Below are 22,591 nucleotides of genomic sequence, written 5' to 3' on the forward strand. Positions count from 1 at the left end.
AAAGCTGGGGAGTGGGGCTGAGTGGGAGGATGGATCAGCTCATGATTAGAATGGCAGAGCAGACTCGATGGGCCAACTTCTGCTCCTAGATTTTGTGACTGTGTGATCATGACAGGTTCTTCAGAATGAAATGTTCATTACTCTGTAACACTAGTTTGTGTTGGGTGAGTTGTTCCTGAACACTGCACTCTCCACTGGGACCCACTGTGTTCTCACACTTTCGCTCTCTCTTTTCACACTTCCACCACAGACCCACACCTCCTCCCTCGACACTGCATGGTTTACCCATACATGATCTTTCTCTCCACTCTCCATTGTCCTCCTCACCCTTCTATCACACTCCCCCTCCCTTCCCACATTCTCCCTGACCCCCATTTGTCCCCTTCCATCCACATTCCTTCCCTCCCTCCACACTCGTCTCTCCTATGTCCACTCTCATTCCCACCATTTTTTTCTCTCTCCCTCTTTGCACACTCTATCCATCTCATCTCACCATATTCTTCATCAAATCTTCCCTCTGCACACTTCAGGACTCATTCTTCCATCTTCCATCTCTGTCTCCCTGTCGCTCTCTCTCTCTCTCTCTCTCTTACACACACACACACACACACACACACACACACAAATATGTTGAAACCTTATTATGAGGATAAGGGTAGTGGAGAACAATCTGTATCAGAGGTGTTAGTTGTTGACAGGGTTGAGTAAGTTATGGATCATAAGATTATAGGAACAGGATCTTGTGATGGTTATCTTAAAGAAACCATGGTTCCTGTGCACCTGTCTAACTCAGCAATTTTGGAAAATTTGGAGGAAAGTTAGGCCATCTTAAGTCACATGAGCAGATGCAGTTGAAATAATTAATTTTGAAATATACAAATATGTTTTCTGATGTTCCAAAAAGGACATAGATGTGGGAGAAGCAAGTCCCATAAAACAACACCCGTATAGAATAAACATTCAGAAGAGTGAAATCATGGATCAGGAGGTGGAATATATGTTGAGAAATGATATTATTGCACCTTCAAATCAGATTGGAGCTCTCCTTGTGTTCTGGTACCAAAACCAGATGGAACTGTTAGGTTCTGTACAGATTACAGGAAAGTTAATTCAGTAACTAAAGCAGATGCTTACCCTATTCCAAGAATAGATAACTGTATTAATAAAATTTCTTTCTAAGTTGGATTTGTTGAAGGGTTACTGGTGTGTGCCTTTAACTGAGAGAGGAAAGAATATTTTGGTTTTTGTAACTCCTTCTGGTTTATATGATTATAATATGTTACCTTTAGGCATAAAAAATGCCCCTGCAACATTCCAAAGGATGATTCATTTGGTAATCCAAGGATTAACACATCTTCTTTGGCTTGGCTTCGCGGACGAAGATTTATGGAGGGGGTAAAAAGTCCACGTCAGCTGCAGGCTCGTTTGTGGCTGACAAGTCCGATGCGGGACAGGCAGACACGATTGCAGCGGTTGCAAGGGAAAATTGGTTGGTTGGGGTTGGGTGTTGGGTTTTTCCTCCGTTGCCTTTTGTCAGTGAGTTGGGCTCTGCGGTCTTCTTCAAAGGAGGTTGCTGCCCGCCAAACTGTGAGGCGCCAAGATGCATGGTTTGAGGTGTTATCAGCCCACTGGCGGTGGTCAATGTGGCAGGCACCAAGAGATTTCTTTAGGCAGTCCTTGTACCTTTTCTTTGGTGCACCTCTGTCACGGTGGCCAGTGGAGAGCTCGCCATATAACACGATCTTGGGAAGGCGATGGTCCTCCATTCTGGAGACGTGACCCATCCAGCGCAGCTGGATCTTCAGCAGCGTGGACTCGATGGATTAACACATACAGATGCTTATATTGATGACTTGGTCACAAAAGTAGACACATGGGAAGAACATCTAAGGGAATTGGACAAATCATTTGAAAGATGATCCAAAGCAAACTTAACTGTTAAGTTTGCAAAAAGTCAATTTGCAAATGCCACTGTAACATACTTGGGTCATGTAGTTAGTTGGTCATGACAAAGTTGCACCTATTCAAGCTAAGGTGAATGCAATTTCCTATTCCCAATGGCAAGAAAGCAGTGAGAAAGTTTTTAGGAATGACAGGATATTATAGGATGTTTTGCAGAAATATAGCTAAGGTTGCTCTTCCTTTAACCATCCTTTTGAAGAAAGGGGAGAGATTTGTGTGGACTAAAGATTGTCAGGCAGCTTTAGAAAATTTAAAGGAGAGGCTATGCCATTGCCCTGTATTAAAATCTCCAGATTTTGACAGACCATTTTCTGTAGCAGTGGATGCGAGTGAGGGAGTAGCAGGTGCAGTTTTATTCCAAAAATATAATGAAATTGACCATCCAGTTACCTACTTTTCAAAAAAATTCAATGTTCATCAAAGGAACTATTCAACTATTGAAAAAGTAATGTTGTCTATAATATTTGCTTTGTAGAGTTTTGATGTATATCTTGGTACCTCTCATGAACCAATTGTGATATTCACTGACCACAATCCTCTGGTATTTTTGAATAAAATGAAGAATAAAAACAGATGATTGTTAAACTGGAGTTTAATATTTTAATATTACAAGAATATAATCTGCAAATTAATCATATCACAAATAATATGATAGCAGATTGTTTGTCAAGTTGTTAAAATTGATAGTGTATAGAAATACCCTCAACATTGGGTTACTTTATTATAACATGTTATATATTGTGTATTGTTATCTCTTTAGTGATTTTAAAGACAGTTTAGTTAGAACTGAATTTTAACTCAAGAGTTAAAATTCATTTAAAGGGGGAAAGTGTGACAGAGTATATAGATATGTTTTTGGAGATAAATTGTTAGATGAGCTCTTCCCCATGCAAGACACATTGGCTCCACAGCTTTTGCAAGGGCTTTGAAGAGTGCTCAAGAGACTTCACTAATGGATTGTTGTTTACAAAAGGCAAAGGCAACAGATGAAACTTCTTGTTAGAGCCGCAGATTGTCTGGAAGAGAACTTGTTGTTCTAAGAATGTCATGTGGTTTTGCAAGCAGAGAGAGTCAAACAGGCTTTCTCTCAGAGAGAAAGAGAAACACACAGAGATCACTTCTACAGTGTTACAGCAAGCCGAGGCAACTGGGACTGGAACAGGACAAGTTGGCAAGCTTGTGGAAAGCCCCATTTGGAAGATGGATTGGTCAAAGCCCTTGTGGTTCATGCAAGAGGAGAGGACTGGCTGTCTAATGTTTCACTTGGATAAGAGAAACAAAAATGAACTCTGTGGTGACCTGAAAGAAAGAGGTTATCATCTGGAGAACCCTGAAGGGGGCAAGTTTCATCAACAAGACACTGGAGTGGCTGATTAAAAAGGAATCCTGGAACAAAAGATCTCTCTCTAAACTGACAAGAACCTTACTGAGTGGTAACCATTTACCTTTCAAGCACCAAAGCCTGGTGAATTTTATAAATATTAAATTCTGTGCACAGTATAAGAATTGCCTACAACTAGTGAACTTGGAGGAATGAGAAATGATATTGGACTGTGAATCAAAGAACCTTTCTGAATTTACACACACATTACCTATATGTGCACTTAGAATTAGAAGGGGCTTAAGTTAGGTTTGTTAAGTCAGTTTGATTCTATTTTCATGTTTAAAGATAATTAAAAGTGGGGATGTGGCAAGATGGTGGAGGAAGAAGACGTGTGAAACCACCTCTCCCCAGCTGAATAATTAATGCCTGAAAAGTAAAGATATTCAATATATTTAAAACTTTTTCTAAAGAGGTTTCAGTGTTGTCTACAGTAACAATAAGAAAACAAGAGGCCAATTAATTAAGAAATTGGACTTTAAAAGATCAGAAAGTGTGGAGGAATTGTGGCCTACCTTCCAGAAGGATCCATGGGAGTTGATTACTGAAGCCTCAAAGTCACAAGAGGACTCTCCAGACTAAGATAACAATTACATTGGCGCCCTCGTTGCGTTCAGGGTGAGTCCAGTCTCGGAGTGGGGGGAGGCGCGAGCGTGGCAGGAGACACGCACCCAAGGAGGACAGGGAGCGCAAGGGTGAGTGCACAGATCACGAGCGTGAGTATATGTTCATGGCCGGCGACATCACAGCTGCTGGTGCAGGGTGGGAGGACTTAAAACTCTGAGCCCTGACCGAACTGGGCAGGCGTGAGGAATCGTGCACACGCACTAAACCCGATCGGGCCCAGGCTGTGGGGATGACTGGCTTCTGCCAGGCTGATGATGTTGGCTTGGTTTGGTGGGGGGGGATAAGGTTTCAGACCCACAGCCAAGTGGCTTGGTCCGAGATGGTCACTGTGGAGCAAGCTAAAGAAGATGCTTATAATGATGGAAAATGAAGAAGAAGCAGCAATTTTACAAGCAGCCAGAATTATTGAAGGTATGCCTCAAAGATTTAAATCTATTCCATTGCAAACGTTTAAAACTTCAGCTACTGAATCTGAAGCTACAGTATCTTTATCAGATATTTTATGTGAAGAATGTACAAGTAACTCAGGGCTTTTTTGGACAATAAGACTCAGTTAGTAAAGAGGTAAAATGGCCAATATATATGAAGAAGTGTCTGCAGTTAAAATGGATGTTAATAAATGTTTGAGAGCTGTGGTCATGGTGCAAGATGAATTTAAAGACATCAAACGGGTATTTTGTGACTGTAACGACAAGGTGGAAAGATATACTGAAAGGATGGACAATGTTGAACACTCTATTATCAGTTGGGATGTACAAAGATGAGAGTGTTTGAAGAAAATCGATTCATTGGAAAATCAGAGTCGGCACAATAATGTCAAGATAGTCGGATTACTGGAAGATATAGAAGGGACAGATCCGGTGAAATTTTTTAGGAAATGGATTCCAGAAACGTTGGGGACAGATGTGTTGCCAGATGAGTTGGAGTTAGATTGAGCACATAGGGCGATAAGGCGTAAACCTTTCCCAGACCAACCCCGCTAGGGGGGTTCTTATTCGATGTTTGAGGTATCAGCATCGTGAGATGATTTTACGTCTTGCAGTACAAAAAGCTCATCATAATCAGGGACCTTTGGTTCAAGGCAATAGAGTTGTTTTTTTAATGTCGACTTGAGTCAAGGAGATGTAAGGAATTTAATCCTGAGAAGGCAGTGTTATGGAAGAAGAGGTCTAGATTTGCTTTCAGATACTCAGCTGTACTGAAAGTGTTTTATGGAAATTTTCAAGCTCAGTTTTTTGAGGAAGATGGTGATGCTTTAACTGTGCTAATTTTTTGCCAAATAATCCAACAAGTTCTGAGTTGCAGAAACAGTGGAAATCGCAGGTATCTTCAAGGAAGAATGGGAATGGACATGGGAAGATGGTTCCAGAAGTGCAGCGATTGATTGAAATTGAAGGAGAAGATCAAGCTATTGGTGGGATGGAGTTCAGGGGTGAATGTCTGAATTTTGGAAAGTTTTGTTTTGGATTATTGGCTGGGGGGAGGGGGGTGGGTGACTCTGAAACTTCCAAAGTCATCTGCCACTAGTGATATTGACCACACCTGTTTTAAAGGGGGGGGGGGGTAAACAACAAAGGTGGTTTTCTTTTGTTATTTTTTATTGGAAAGGGTTTTTAAAAATATTTTTACTTTGTTTACTTTATATATTTTTTTTACTTTTTAATGTATTTGTAGTTTTAGAGGGGTATTTTCTTTCTTAGGAGCTTTTATTTTGTGTAAGGGTTAGCCACTCTAATGGGAACAATGAGTAATTTGAATCTTGCGACATTTAATGTTAAAGGGATTAATCATCCGATAAAACAGAAATGAGTCTTGGACTATATTAAGAAGATGAAGGTGGACATTGTATTCTTACAAGAAATTAATTTGACTGAGAAAGAACATCTAAAGCTGAAACGGGACTGGGTTGGACATATGATAGCATCTACTTTTAAATCAAAAGCTTGAGGAGTAGCAATTTTGGTACATAAAAAAGTACCTTTTATTTTGGAGTCTTTTTCTGCCAATGCAGGCAGAGTTGAAGATTAATTGTGAAATATTTTTGGAAGCCTCGATTTTGATGAATGTGTATGCACCAAATGAAGATTTGTTACGGATACATTTTTGAATTTCAACCAATCAAATGACAATATTTTGGTAGGAGGGGATTTTAATTGTGGTTTGGATGCATTATTGGATAAATCTTCAAAAACTGTGAAGAAAACAAAAATGGCTAAAAGAATAACCGAGTGAATGAGACACTTAAATTTAGTGGAAATATGGAGCAGGATGAATCTGACTGAAAAAGCTTTTTCATTTTATTCTGCCAAGGTCAAGAATTGACCTTTTTTTGGTATCGGTACATTTGCAAGGTAGAATTAATCATACTGAATATAGAGCAGGATTTTGTCTGATCATTCACTATTGTTAATTTCATGTAGTGGTGCTGAGGGGGAGAAACTACTTACCATTGAAGATTTAATGAGATGTTGTTAAATAAACCTGAATTTATTAAATATGTTAGAGATCAGATTGATTTAACAAAAAAGCAAATGAAGGTTCAGTGCTGAGTAATTTTATCTTATGGGATGCTTTAAAGGTGTACTTGAGAGGTCAAATGATCAGTTATACAGCAAGAGTGAAGAAAAAGTACTTGGTAGAAAGTCAAAATTTAGAAAAAGAGATAGCAGTGTTAAAGAAGAAATTTCAGAAGAGTTCAACTTAGGATATTAAGGTACAATTGTCTAAATTGAAAATACACTATAATATTTTGCAAACTTATAATTATGATAAAATGATTCAACAATCGAAACAGCATTATTTTGAGTTGGGTGAGAGGGTTCATAAGGTTTTAGCCTGACAGTTGAAGATGGAACAAGTATCTAGAACGATTAATACAGTTAGGAGAAATTCAGAAATAACATATAAACCGCAGGAAATTAATGATGAGTTTTGGACATTTTATCAAGAATTGTATACGTACGAAGGGATTCAGAATATGGATCAGATTGAATCTTTTTTGGAAAATTTAAATTTACCTTTGTTAAGTGATACTGATATTAGGGAATTGGATGGTTCATTTACTGATTTGGAGCTTAAGGAGACATTGCAATCTATGCCTAGTGGTGAATCTCCTGGAGAAGATGGATTTACAATGGAATTTTATAAAGAATTTTATGATATTAATTTTATTTCCTGTATATACAGAGGTACTTAAACAAGTGATAGAAACAGATTCATTTCCAGAGTCATTTTTGAGGGCGTTTATAACAGTTATTCCAAAGAAGGATAGAGACCTGTTAACAGTGGCTTCATATAGACTAATATCTTTATTGAATGTGGATTATAAGATTATAACAAAGGTACTAGCAAACAGATTGGCTAATTTTTTTAACCAAAATTGATACCTGTAGATCAAGCAGGATTTATTAAGAATAGATACTCAGCTGATACTATCACTAAATTGATTATAATAATTAATGCTTCAAGACAGCAACTCAACCATCCAATGATATTAGTGCTAGATACTGAATTTTTTTTATTTAAGGCGTTAGAAAGATTTAAATTTGGACCACTCTTCACTGGTTGGGTTAATGCATTATATATTAGTCCTTCTGCTTGGATGGTGATGAATGGATAGGTTTCACCTGTATTTAATTTGCTCAGATCAACTAGACAGGGCTGTCCACTGTCATCAGCCTTATTTGCATTAGTTATAGAACCTTTGGCTCAAGCCAATTGGTGAACAAGACTATAAAATTAATCTGTTTCCAGATAATGTGTTGATACCTTATCTTAAAAGTTCTTTAGAACCACTACAAAATTTGTTGAAACTATATGGTGTGATTTCAGGTTATAAAGTCAATTGGAATAAAAGTGAGATATCAGATGAAGATTTTTCAGATTGTAAACAGCTTACGAAGTTTAGATGGTCCAATAAAATTAAGCATTTAGGAGTAATAGTGGATAAAGAACACCAAAACATATGTTGTTTAAATGATATACCTTTATTAAATAAGATTAAATTTGATTTAAATAGAATGAAAGATCTACTTTGATTGGATGAGTAAGTTGTATTAAAATGAACATATATCCCCATATTCAGTATTTATTTCAGTCTATTCCAAGTGTTGTGTGGAAGAAATTTTTAAAGGAATTTAATAAAGCAGTTTGCTTGTTTTTATGGAAAGGTAAGTTGTCAAGAGTCTCTATGCAGAAGTAGACATGGAGGTATGATTTAGGTGGACTTCAATTACCACATTTTCAGAGGCGCAATTAAAGTTTGTTAATAGGTTGTTTGATATTGATCAATCTCCAGTGTGGGCAAAGGTCTATGTAGTTGGATTAAATGTCTGAGAAAAAAATACATTACTTTATATATAAATGGAATCCTTTTCTTCTACAACAGTATAAACTGCAAGTATTGAAATATTTGATGGATGTATGGCAAAGTGGAATCAAATTATAGGAACTAACAGTAAAATTTCAGCCAAGGCACCATTATATCAGAATCAGATAATCCCTTTTTCTTTAAATAACCCTTACTTGAAAGATTGGGAAATGAAGGGTGTGATTTTAGTGGAGGATTGTTTTGAAGCAGGTATTTTTCTTTCTTTCAATAGATTTTAGGGAGGAGTTTGCTATTTCATTGAATACTCTTTTTGCCTATTATCAAATTCAAGATTTATTGTTAGAAAATTTTGGATGAGAACTAGTATTACCTGGTCAAAAGAAATTTGAGAAATTAATTGCTGATAAAGGAAAGAAGGGATTTATTTCAGAAATGTATATGTTATTACAGGACAAGATGACAAAGGTTGATGTACATAAAATCAAAGATAAATGGGAGAAGGATTTATCTATTACGTTTTCTTTGGAGGAATGGTCAAACATGTGTGTTGATAGTGTTACGAAGCTAATTAATGTACGATATAGTTTGGTTAATTATAATTTCCTACATCAATTGTATTTAACTCCTGAAAAGTTGAAAAAAATATGGTTTTAGTTCATCAGATTTGTGTTTTTGTTGTGGAGAACATACGGGAACTATTTTACATTCAGTATGGAAATGTACAAAAGTTAGACCTTTTTGGGGGAAAAAAATATTGTTTTTGCGAGATTTATTTAAGATCGATCTACAACTTGACCCATTGGTATGTTTATTGGTTATATGAATACACTAATGACTGGTTTGCGACTGGATAAATTTCAAACTGCATTCATATGTATAGGGTTGGCAGTTGCTAGAAAATGCATAGCTATTACGTGAAAAATGATGTTGAACTGAGCATACCAAGATGGCATAATGAAATACAATCGTGTCTTTATTTGGAAAAGATAACTTATATTTTGTGAAATAATAATTCTTTATTTGTCAAAATATGAGTTCATGTATGGACTGTATGGATTTGGATGTTAAGTACATATTTTTATTAGTGTTGTAAAGAGTTGGCACACCAAACAGCAAACCCAATATAATTGTAATTTTTTTAAGCTCTGGAGGGGGGTAGGTTGCTGGGGGTGGGTTAGGTGGGAGGTGGGAGGAGGGGAAGGGTAGTAGGGTTTGGTTTTGATAGATTAGTTTGTATGTACCTATTTTGTAAAACTTTTAAATAAAATTTTCAAAAAAGATAATTAAAAGCAATTTTTGTTTAAGTAACCTTTTGTTACTTTTGTGAATATCTATTGCTACTGGGTTTTGGGGTCCTCAGGGCTTGTAACAGCCTTTGTATATCAGAAGTACAGGAGTTGGTAAAGTTGTATAAAGAATTAGCGAGGCCAAATTTGGAATATTGTTTCAGTTTTGTTTGCAAAATTATAGGAAGCACATCAACAAAATGAAGAGAATGCAGAGAAGATTTACAAGAAAGTTGCCCGCATTTCAGGGTTTGAGTTAAAGGGAAAGTTTAAGCAGGCCAGGACTTTATTCCCTTGAGTATAGAAGATTGAGGGGTGATTTGCTAGAGGTATTTAAAATTATGAGGACAGATAGAGTAAATGTGGACAGGCTTTTTTCCATTGAGAGTGGGGGAGATTCAAACAAGAGGAAATGAATTAAGTTTGAAGGGGGAAAAGTATTGGCAGAACATAAGAGGGAATTTCTTCACTCAGAGGGTGGTGGGAGTGCAGAATGAACTTTCAGCCAAAGTGTTAGATGCGGGCTCGATTTTAATATTAAAGGAAAGGATAGATATATGGATGAGAGGGGTATGGAAGTTTATGGGGTGGGTGCAGGTCATTGGGGCTAGGTGGGAGAAATTTTTTGGCATGGTCTAGGAGGGCCAAATTGGCCTGTTTCTGTGCTGTAATTGTTATATGGTTATATATGAAATTCCTCAAATTGTCTACAGTGACAATGGACCATGATACAGCTGTAGAGAATTCCAGAACTTTGCATAAGAGTATGATTTTTGACATGTGACTTCAAGTCCTCTGCATCCAGAGTCAAAGAGTAAGCAGAGAAAGGAATTCATATCGTTAAACAGTTGCTCAAGAAAGCACTAGTTGGTGGCTTAGATCCATATTAAGCTCTGTTGAGTTTCAGAGCTTCATCACTTGAACATGGCATGTCACCCTCTGAGCTTCTGATGGGACATAGAGTACTCACCACACTTCCCTACTCTGCAGACCCAAACAAAAAGAGAGCTGTCAACAATGTCGAACAGAAACAAAAGCAACTGTAATGGAGACAAAAAGAAAACTGATGTCAGCAAGAAGCTTAGGGCCACTAACACAACATGACCCAGTGAGATGCGGAGATTCCCCCACTTGGGACAAAAGGGCCACTGTTTTGGAGGAAGTAGAGCCAAGATCCTACACTGTCAGAACAGAGGATGATCAAATTCTGAGGAGGAATCAAAAGAGCCTGCTGAAAATGCCAGAGACAAATGCAGAAGATCCAGTCTGCACAGCAACAGATGAAACACCACAGTGCTAGACAGTAGTTAAGCAACAGAGCCAACACATGCACCTGTGTTAAGAAGATCCACATGTTATCAAAGAACCTGACAGTCTGAATCACTAAAAGAAAAAGAAATTCACAAAATAATTTCTGCTGGTCATGTTGTATTTATGTTGGTGTTGAACTTTAACTAAATACTGTATTAGAATGTCATGTTGTTCAATTAAGCATCTCAAGGAAAGGGGATGTTGTGATAAAGTGCTAATGATACTCCTGACCACTAGAGGGAGTCAAGATGAAATTGTTGGCAGCTTTGGGTTGAATTCAAGAATGGAGAACACACACTGTGCGGACAGTTTGCCACTTTCCTGAAAATGAAAACATTTTCCTTTGTGGCCTTTTGCACCGGGACGTTTTGAGAAGAGAACACAGTGGAGGTGTCGAATTCAGAGAAGGTTCTCTGGGAATGAGGTGGTGCAGAGCGGATGAGGGGTATAGTGAGGTTTTGGGAATGCAGTGGGGTTTAGGGGTGCAGTGGGGTTTAGGGGTGCAGTGGGGTTTAGGGGTGCAGTGGGGTTTAGGGGTGCAGTGGGCTTTAGGGGTGCAGTGGGCTTTAGGGGTGCAGTGGGCTTTAGGGGTGCAGTGGGCTTTAGGGGTGCAGTGGGCTTTAGGGGTGCAGTGGGCTTTAGGGGTGCAGTGGGCTTTAGGGGTGCAGTGGGCTTTAGGGGTGCAGTGGGCTTTAGGGGTGCAGTGGGCTTTAGGGGTGCAGTGGGCTTTAGGGGTGCAGTGGGCTTTAGGGGTGCAGTGGGCTTTAGGGGTGCAGTGGGCTTTAGGGGTGCAGTGGGCTTTAGGGGTGCAGTGGGCTTTAGGGGTGCAGTGGGCTTTAGGGGTGCAGTGGGCTTTAGGGGTGCAGTGGGCTTTAGGGGTGCAGTGGGCTTTAGGGGTGCAGTGGGCTTTAGGGGTGCAGTGGGCTTTAGGGGTGCAGTGGGCTTTAGGGGTGCAGTGGGCTTTAGGGGTGCAGTGGGCTTTAGGGGTGCAGTGGGCTTTAGGGGTGCAGTGGGCTTTAGGGGTGCAGTGGGCTTTAGGGGTGCAGTGGGCTTTAGGGGTGCAGTGGGCTTTAGGGGTGCAGTGGGCTTTAGGGGTGCAGTTTAGTAAGTTTAGGAAGTGTGGTGGGGTATTGGAAATGCAGTGGGATTTAGGGGCACATGGAGTTCAGAGGTGCAGTGAGGTTTACGGGGTGTAATGAGGTTTAGGGGTGCAGTGGGGTTTAGGTGTTCAGTGGGATTATGGGGTGCAGTGGAGATTGGGGACGCAGTCGAGATTAGGGGTGTAGTTGTGTCTTGGGGTGTGGTGGGTTTGGTGAATTCAGTAGGTTTTAGAAGTACAATGGAGTTTAGGGGTGCAGTAAGGGTTGGGTGTGTCATGAAAGTTTGCGGGTGCAATTGTGTTTAAGGAGTGCAGTGGGGCATTGGCAATGCAGTGGGGTTTAGGAGTGTAGTGGAGTTCAGAAGATGCAGTGGGATTTAGATATGTGGTGGGGTTTAGGGGATGCATTGGGGTTTAGAGTGCAGTGGGGTTTAGGGGTATAGTGGGATTAGGCAGATGCAGTGGAGACAGCATGGAGGGGGAGCTTTGCCCATGCAAACTCCCCACCTCCCCATCTCAGCACTGCCCACCTGGTGTAGCTGCACATTCCCCTACAGATTCAGCACCTTCATTGCCCCCGACTCAGTGTGAAGGAAAAAATTGTTATTTTCCCTTTTCACAGATGGAGCAAAGTTTGGAACTGCATGAGGCATCATTTCATGATCCATCCATATACACTTCAGCACAGTTCTCCTTTCTGGCCCCATTGGGTTCACCACTGTTCCAGAATCTGAGGGAAAGAACATGAGACAGAAGGAATGTGTTACTGGATATTGAAGAAAGGACCATTTGTAATGTATACCATCCCCAGTGTGCCAGTACTGCCTGAGGCTTCCACATTACAGTGTACATCACAGTACACCTTCTGTAATTGCACTGTTAGCATTGACCTCCCTTGGAAATGCCTGCAGCTTCCACCATCACTGATGTTAATTCATGCAATGGCTGCCATCCTTTTCACCTACAAACACTGGACAAACAACCCAAAGTTTGGACATGTAAACACACTCCTCCAGGATCTCAAGAACCCACATCACATTGACCGTTGCTCTCTTCACTTCTCTCGCAGAATCAAGGAATGCCTCCATTGCTGTCCATCCCAAGTTCTAATGAGGTTAATACAGCTTAATACATGGCTAAATGGTGGAGGAGAGAGGGCTTCAGGTCTCTGAGTCATTGGCCTCTCTTCCAGGGAAGGTGGGATCTGTTCCTGATTGCACCTGAAGTGAAGAGGGATTTATATCCTTGTAGGAAGATGTACTAGTGCTACTCAGATAAGCTTAAACTAGATTTGCAGAGGATGGGAACCAAAGTGCCAGAGCAGATAGAGGAGTGGAAGAGGGAAAAGATTATGTGAAATTTACATGCACCATTAGAAATTAATGTGTTGCAGGTGGTGGAAATGTTCTCAGGTGCATCTATTTCAATGCAAGGAGGATTATGGGAAAGGCAGGCGAGCTTAGAGCATGGATTGGCTTGTGGAATTATGACGTTGTGGCCATTATTGAAACTTGGATGAAGGGGGTGTAAGGCTGGAAGCTCAATGTTCCAGGTTTCAGTTGGTTTAGATGCGATAGAACTGGGGGTGGGGGATGGGGGGGGGGTGGTGGGAGGTAAGGGGAGTGGATGGAAGGAGGAGCATTGGCATTGCTTGTCAGGGAAAATATCACAGCTGTGCTCAGGCAGGACAGAGCAGTGGGCTCATCTACTGATGCTTCATTGGTGGAGCTGAGGAACAGGTAAGGTATGACCACACTCCACACTCATGGGTTGTATTATAGAATTGGAGGAGGGTATCTGAAGAGAGATAGCAGAGAGCTGCAGGAAACACAAGGGTGGGATTACATTCTCAATTAAATTTAGACATATAGCCTGGTAACAAGCCATTCTGGCCCACAAATCCTTGGCGTCCAATTTACACTCAATTAATCTACACTCCCAGTATGTTTGGAAGGGTGGGAGTAAACTGATGCCCCTGGGGAAAACCTACTCAGACACCGGGAGAGGATACAAGCTCCTTACAGAATGTGCGGGATTTGAACCTGGGCCTGATCACTGACGCAGTAAAGGCATTGCGCTAAGCTCTACGCCAACTGTATCAATAGTAGGAGATTTTAGTTTCCACATATTGACGGGACTCTCAAGATGTTAACGAGCTGGATGGTTTGGACTTTGGTAAATGTGTTCAGGAAATCAACCTATCGAGGTACCAACTAGAGAGAGTGTAATACTACATCTTTTAGGGAATGAGACAAAACAGGGACAGAAATATGTGTTGGGAACATTTTGGGTCCGGTGATCATAATGCCATTAATTTCAAGTTAAATATGGAGAAGGATAGGTCTAGGCCTTGGGTTTAGTTTCTAAATTGGGGAAAGGCCAATTCTGAGGAAACGAGAAAGGATCTAGAATTTGTGGATTGGCGCAATGATGTTTGAAGAAGTAAGGAAAACGAGGAGTGTGGTCATGCCTATACAGATTAAAGAGGAGGAAGTGCTTGCTGTCTTAAAGCAAATGAGCATTGATAAATCTCCAGGGCCTGACAATGACCTCACTTGAGGGAAGCTAGTGTAGAAATTGAAGAGTATCTGGCAGATTTATTTAAAATGTACTTGGCCAGGGGTGTGATGCCAGAGGGTTGAGGGTGTTTATATAAAAAAAAAAGGCATCAAAAGTAACCCTGGAAATTATAGACCTGTGAGGCTGACATCAGTAGTAGGTAAATTATTGGAAGGTGTTTGAAGAGATTGGATATACAATTATTTGGACAGCCATGGACTGATTAATCAACATGGCTTTGGGGATGGTAGGTCATTTCTAACCAGCATTATAGAATTTTTTGAGGAGGTCGCCAGGAAAGTTGATGAAGAAAAGGCTATGGATATTGTCCACATGGGAGGTTAGTCAGGAAGGTTCAGATGCTGCTATTCATGATGAAGTAGTGAACTGGATTTGACATTGGCTGGAGAGGAGAAGCCGGAGAAAAGTGGTGCATGATTGCTTCTCAGACTGGAGGCCTGTGATTAGTGCCTGCCTCAGGGATCAGGGCTAGGACCATTGTTATCTGTCATCTCTATCAATGATCTGTTTGATAATGTGGTAAATTGGATCAACCAGTTTGCAAATGACATGAATACTGAAAACATTATGGACAGCGTTTAAAAAGTTTTCAAAGCCTGCGGATGGAAAAATGGACGAAAAATGTCAGATGGAATTTAATGCAGACAAGTGTGAGGTGTTGGATTTGGAAGGACAAATCAAGGATATGAACAGTAAATGGTAGGGCACTGGTGAGTCTCATCTCATCTTACTGAGGATTTCCACTGAGAGAATCTCACCTGGCCCTGAACACCAGCTCTATAGCCAAGAAAGGCCAGCAGCGCCTCCACTTCCTGCAAAGACTGAAGAGAGTCCATCTCCCACCCTCCATCATCACTACATTCTACAGAGGATGTATCAAAAGCATCCTGTGCAATTGCATCACTGCCTGGTTGGAAGCTGTACCTCCACGGACCGCAAGACCCTGCAGAGGATAGTGAAGTCAATGGAAAGATCACTGGAGGCTCTCATCCTACCATGAAGGACAGATCTCAATGAAGGAAAAAGGCAATAAACATTGTGAATGGATCCACACCCCCCTCACATAAACTCTTCTCCCTTCTGCCATCTGGTAGGGTATTGAGGCATTCAGACCTTTGTCCAGATTGGGCAACAGTTTTTCCTCCAAGCCATTAGGCTTCTGAATTCCCAGAATATATGTGGATAGTGTATCATAGACCTTTACTGTATACATTTTAATATTTTAATATTTCAATGTGTTTAATTTCAATTCTAACATGTTTATGTAAATATGCTTTGTAGTCGTGGAGAAACATTATTTCGTCTTGACCGTGCGAGCATGATATGAATGATAAATAAAGGTGACGTGACTTGACTTGAGTGCAATAAAACAGAGGGATCTGGGAATATAAATACTGAACATAATTCCCCGACAGAGGCATCACAGGTGGATAGGGTTGTAAAGAGAGCTTTTGGCATATTGGCCTTCATAAATCAAAGTATAAAGTATAGGAGTTGGGATGTTGATGGATTGAACAGGGGTCTGTGGGGCTGCAGAGGCTGCAGGAGAATCAGAAACAAATCCATAGACACTCAGTGTTGCTTCTCTTTCTCCTCTGGTTAGGGGCACTGACCAATGCTCACGGTGACTCTTCATTTGCCATTTCATGTAATGTTATTTCTTGGTATTATTACGTGGCAATAAAAGGAATCTTGAATCCTGAAATGCAGCACAGAACTCTGAAATACAGGAGGACAGCTGGAGGACAACAAGTAAGATATCCTCACCAAGGGATGTAAAAAAAAAAAAAAAAAAAAAAAAACCTAAAAAACACTCACATAACATTTGGGTCAAGCTCAGTCCCATCCACCCAATGCCAATTTCCTTCTTCAGCAGCTTCACTGAGTCCAATTCTGTGGTCACACTTTGTATTCCCTCGAATATATTCCTGTAGGGCAAATAACAGTGTGATACTTGGTGAGGAGTTTGAGGAGATTTGTTGTCATCAAAGACTCTTTAAAATTTCTACAGGGGTACCGCGGAGAGCATTCTGATTGGTTCCATTACTCTCTGGTATGGAGGTGCCAATGAACAGGACAGGACAGAAGACGACAGAGAGTTGTGAACTCAGCCAGCGCCATCACTCCATTAAGGACATCTACAAGAGGCGATGTCTCAACAAAGCAAACTCTGACAATCAAGGACCCTCACCACCCAGGCCAATTCTCACTGCTACCATCAGGAAGGGGGTAGAGCCTCAAGACAAACACCAAATGGTACAAAACAACTTCTTCCCCTCCATCAGATTTTTGAATGGACAATGACCCACAGACACGACCTCACTTTTTCTCTTCTGTTGCACTAATTTATTCCTTTTTTTTTACAATCTTGTATTTCTGGACATGTAGAAATTTTGGATCTGCGATCCACAATCGCGCTGCTGCAAAACAACGTCTTTTGTGCCACATGTTCATGACTGTAAATTCTGATTCTGAACGTTTATCACTGTGTTGGTGGCTGAATGAATGGTTCATCGTGTAGCGCATCAGCCCAGCAACGTGTGGCCCTAAAGGGGTTATTTATTGTACCAAGCTTCACAAAAGACGTGAAAGTGTGGAGAGAAAGCAGGGATTGATTTCTGAACTCCCAGCATGACATGGTGTAAGCCTGAAGGGATTGAATGGCCTTCCCAGCACCGATATTCTGTGATTTGGTCTTTTTTTGATATGAAATAATTAATATGTACTGTTCCCAATCGACAATACCTCCAGAGGGCCAAACGGAAAGAGCCACAGGGTATGGAGTGACCAATTACCTTCCTTCCTCCAGATCCTGCTTCTTCTCATTGTGAACACACACATCACAAGAGATAGGAGCAACAGAAGGCCCATCGACCCAGTGAGTCTGCTCCGCCATTCTAATCATAAACTGATCCATTCTCAGTCCCACTCCCCACTTCTCGGTTTTCTCCCTGTAACCCTGTAACCCTGTAACTCACTATTTAAATACCTGTCAATGTCTGCCTTAAATACACCAATGACCTCGCTTGTACAACTGCTTGTGGCAACAAGTTCCACAGACTCGCAACCCTCTGACTAAAGAAATGTTTCCACATCTCTATTTCAAATTGATACCCTTTCAGGAAAGCGTTTGAGAACAGCTGCTACACCTCCACCATCAGACTCCCTAACAATAAACTCAATCAAGAATTCAAGGATTCATACTTGTACCCTTTATTGATTTTCTTTGCTCTCCCTGAGTTGCACAGACAGTTTGTTTACATTCGATATCTGTTTACAGTTCTTTTATTTGTTTATATTTTTACGCTGTGTACAGTTTATTTTTTGCACCCACCGGAAAAAGGAATTCCAGGGTTGTACGTGAATGTCATGTATGTACTCTGACAATAAATCTGAAATCTTTTATTCTGAAATTATGCCCTCTTGTCCTAGAGTTCCCTACCATGGCAAACATCCTTCCCACATCCACTCCATCCAGGCCTTTCAGCATTCGAAATGCCTCTGTGAGGTCCCACTTCATCCTTCTCTCCTCCAACGAGAACAGTTCAAGAGCCAACAATCATTCCTCATACATTACCCTTTCATTCCTGTATTAACCCTTTAATTCTTTGTTCACTCTAATCCCAGACACTGCCCTGGCCTGTGCTGACGTACCATCAGGCAATTTTGCACATGTGGCCCAGACTCAATTCTCTGCCGCCTTTCATGCGGTGCCACAAACTCTGTCAGCAGTAAATGATCAAGCCAAATGTACTCTGGAGCAAGTGGTCATGATTCTAACCAGTCCACTGTTCACACATAGAACTGCGGAATGGTTAGAGTAGTGCCACAGTTAATGTTGTGGTGAACACAATGTTATTTCAGGACCAGTGACTGGGTTTCGAATCCGACGCTGTCTGTATGAAGTTGGTACGCTCTCCCCTTGTCGGCGTGGGTTTTTCCTGAGGGATCCGGTAAACTCCCACCTTTTGTAATGTACCGAGGGTATAGATTGATTGAGTGTAAATTGGGCGGCACCGACTCATGGTTCAAAAGGGCTGTATGTCTAAATTTAAAATAAAATTAAATATTACAAAAAATTAAAATTCATTCTTGTAACTGAGGAAGGAGAGATTTAACATGAATTTAGTGAAGGGTAACTTTTTTTACACAGAGCTGGTGGGTGTATGGAATGGGTGAAAGGAGATGGTTGAAGTACTATTGCAATGTTTGGACGTATACATGGGTAGGACGGGTTTTGACGGACATGGTCCAAACCCAGGCAGGTGGATCTAGTGTGGACGGGATATCTTGCTCAACATGGACATTAGGAACGGGCTGTTTCCATGCTGAATGAAGTTATGAATCTCTAGGTGCTAAATCTGGGCACTAACCATTGGATCCAGCAAGGAGGTGCCTCTCATACAGATTCACCTACTACATTCAGGTTCCCTTTTTTACCAACGATCTTTACGAGCAATTTAAAGATGAGTGAAGAATCACCACTCTTACAACTGAGAAGAGTAAGAAAGGACGAATATCACGTCATGTCCTCTGATGTAAATGCCTCCTCGCCCTTCTCCCTGCTCGGAGGAGTCTGTTTCCATTAATTTTTGTTTGTTATTTACAACATAGAAGAAATAACTGCACAGAATGAGACAGAAATATCAGTGACTATAACGATCAAATGCCTCTTACCTTCACATCTCCACTTTTAATGATGACAAGTTTGGCTCCCATGAAGGCACAGATTTCTTGAGCTTTATCCCAAGTTATCTTGGTAGTTGCAAAATAATAAAGGCTTTGTTTGAAGGGTTTCCATTGGATGATAGACTGAACAACGGACAGGTCTGAGAAGAAATTGAAATGTCAGGAACAAGTTGTGAATTACAATCCTCACGTTTCCCCTTATTCATGCAGAGTTTGCATGAACCATGTTATTGCGCAGAGCAACCTTCACCACGACAAGTCCTCACGTTGCATATGTTAATATCTACAGCTGTACCGTGGAGAGCATTCTGATGTTTGTAACACCATCTAATACAGTCATGCCACTGTACAGGACAGGAAAAGGCTACAGAGGAATGTAAACTCAGCCAGCACCATCATGGGCATCAATCTTCACTCCATCAAGGATATCTACAAAAGGCACTGCCTCAAGAAAGCAGCCTCTATCATCAAGGCCTCTTCTCACTGCTATCATCAGGAGCCGGAAGACAAACAACGCAGACACAGCTTCTTCTCCACCACCATCTGATTTCTGAACGGATAATGAACCACAGACACTTTCTCACTTCCTCTTATTTATTTTTAAAAATGTAATTTACACCAGATTTTGCTCCTGTAAAGCTGCCGCAAAAGAGCACATTTTGTGACATGCTTTTGACAAAAAAATTCTGTTTGTGTGGGTCTCGACCCAAGGGAAGGCCTCACTCTTCAAACTCCCCTCATATTGAATACACCACTGGGATCACTGGAGCCATTTACACTCACAGTGTGACACCCAGCCCCAAGCAGATCCAAGTGATCACTTTGCCCTCACTGGAGCCCAGTCCTTCCCTCTCCTTATATCTCTACCTCACTCCAAGGCAGCTGCCATCCAACCAGGATTCTGGGATGTATCTGATTCCCACCCCCAGCCCCACAGCCAAAGGTTTATCTTTCAGATTGTTCCCGAGTGATAAATTAGTGATGTATTGTCGATATCTAAAATTATGTTCCTTTAGCTGGGATATCTCGGTCTGAAGTTCAGAGAGTGAGCTGCTTGTTTTCTCAAAATAAGCATTCAGCTAAAGGGGGCAACAGTTTAGTTTGTCAGGGTCTACAATCCACTTTGATCCACAGATAATGCTGTAGCCTTGACCCTCCACTGACCCACCTTGGTGCCTCGTACACCAGGCTGTTATTCATTGACTTCAGCTCAGCGTTCAACACGATCACCTCAGAGGCTGATGCATAAACTGCCCTCACTGGGACTCCCTGCCACTAGATCCTAGACTTCTTGTCTGAAAGACCACAGTCAGAATGGGTTGGCAGTAAAATCTCAAATCCCATTGCGCTGAACTCTGCCACGTCTCAGATCTGGGACCTCAGACCCACACTGTTCACACTGCTGATTCACAACTGCACTGGCAGATTCAGTTCGAAGAAAGTCATCAAGTTTCTGGATGAACAAGGAGATTTGGCCTTATCGGTAACAATGATGAGAGATTAGGCAGCTTGGAAAATGTCGTGACTACAACCACAACAACATGAGTCTCAATGTGAATAGACCATAAGACCATAAGATCTAGGCTATTCAGCCCATTGAATCTGACCTGCCTTTTAATCATGAGCTGATCCATTTTCCCACTTAGCCCCACTGCCCAGTCTTCTCCCTATAACCTTTGATGTCCCATCTAATGAAGGATCAACCAATCTCTGCTTTAAATTCACCCAATGGCCTGGTCTCCACAACTGCCTGTGGCAACAAATTTCAGAGATTCACCACCCTCAGGCTAAAGGATATCCTCCCCATCTCTGTTCAAAGTGGATGACCTTCAATCATGAAGTTGTGCCTCTTGTCCTAGACTCTCACACAATGGGAAACAATCTTTCGACATCTACTGTGGCCATGCCGTTTAACATTCAAAATATTTAAATGAGATTCCCCCTCATTCTCCCAAATTCCAATGAGTACAGGTGAAAAGATGTGAAACACTCCTCATATGAGAACATTTCATTCTTGTGAACCTCTTCTCTCCATTGTCACTGTGTGTGTGTGTGTGTGTGTGTGTGTGTGTGTGTGTGTGTGTGTGTGTGTGTGTGTGTGTGTGTGTGTGTGTGTGTGTGTGTGTGTGTGTGTGTTTACATATGTGCCTGCGTGCATGCATATGTGTGTGCGTATGTGTGTGGGTGAACATATGTGCATCTGTTTGTACATAAGCGTGCATGTGTTTGAGCTGGCATGCATGTGTGTGGTGTGTGCAGGGTTGTGCATATGTGTGTGCATGTGTAGGAGACAGTTTGACTGCTACCCCCTTCGAGCCACGTTGTTTCTTCCCCACCCTCCCCAAACCCTTTCATCGTATCCACCCCAGGAGAATTTTCCCATCCGTCAGGAGCAGAGACGATAGAAATGCAAACATTAACCCCAAACATTAACCCTTTCAACAGCCCAGAACCAGGGATAATTGCTGGGCTGAATTCACAAGCAACTCCTCTCAGTGTCACCAATCTGATAGTCTCCACGATGGAGGTGAAAGGAGCTGATCGTCCATAAACTTACTCGACCACAGGTGTGAAATCTCAGACTGAAGTTCTGTGATTGTGTTGTTTACCTCACGGTTGAGAATTGAAAGAGGGGCAACACATGAGAGAGTAGCGGGAATTTCCCACCATTGAGAGTTCACTGTTGCACAACATTATGTCATTGGTTTAAATGTAATCGACCAACCCAGGGCGCAGCACAGGGCTTCGTGTGGGTGGGTGGGTGGGTGGGTGGGTGGGTTTTTGTGTCTGTAGGGGTGCGTGTTTAGGGGTGTGAGCCATTGTCATACCCACACTCCTGTTCGGCTCCGAATCATGGGTCCTCTACCGGCATCACCTACAGCTCCTAGAATGCTTCCACCAGGGTTGTCTCCGCTCCATCCTCAACATTCATTGGAGCGACTTCATCAACCAACCCAGGGCGCAGCACAGTGCTTCAAGTGTGTGTGTGTGTGTGTGTGTGTGTGTGTGTGTGTGTGTGCATGCATGCATCTGTAGGGGGTCACATGTGCAGGGTCATGCATGCAAGGGGCCATGTGCAAGGGGAGGTACGTGCTAGGAGGTGCATGTGTAGGGGTGCACGTGTAGGCATTTGCGTGTGTAGGGGTGTGTGTGTAGGAGCATGTATGTGTATACGGGCATGTATGTGTCTGTAGGGGACATGTGTGTGTGTTGGGGCATGAGTGTGTGTAGGGGCACGCGTGTGTGTGTGTGTAGAGGCATGCGTGTGTGTAGGGGAGTGTGTGTGTAGGGGCGCTTGTGTTTTTTGTGTAGGGGTGTGTGTGTAG

At 41.6% G+C, this 22,591-nt stretch overlaps 1 protein-coding gene across 1 annotated transcript in view; it reads right to left on the reverse strand.

The window, feature by feature from the left end:
• Nucleotides 1–19,768, reverse strand: part of LOC138758546 (hepatic lectin-like) — a 129,973-nt gene extending 110,205 nt beyond the window's left edge. Inside the window, exons 1-2 of the mRNA XM_069927623.1 lie at nucleotides 19,254–19,768; nucleotides 16,395–16,504 (exon numbers count right to left, since the gene is read on the reverse strand). The gene's annotated coding sequence lies outside the window, so the exon portion shown is untranslated. The remainder of the gene's footprint in view (nucleotides 1–16,394; nucleotides 16,505–19,253) is intronic.
• Nucleotides 19,769–22,591: the final 2,823 nt, after the last annotated feature.

This window comes from Narcine bancroftii, chromosome 3 (assembly GCF_036971445.1).
Source record: "Narcine bancroftii isolate sNarBan1 chromosome 3, sNarBan1.hap1, whole genome shotgun sequence".
Lineage (NCBI taxonomy): Eukaryota > Metazoa > Chordata > Chondrichthyes > Torpediniformes > Narcinidae > Narcine > Narcine bancroftii.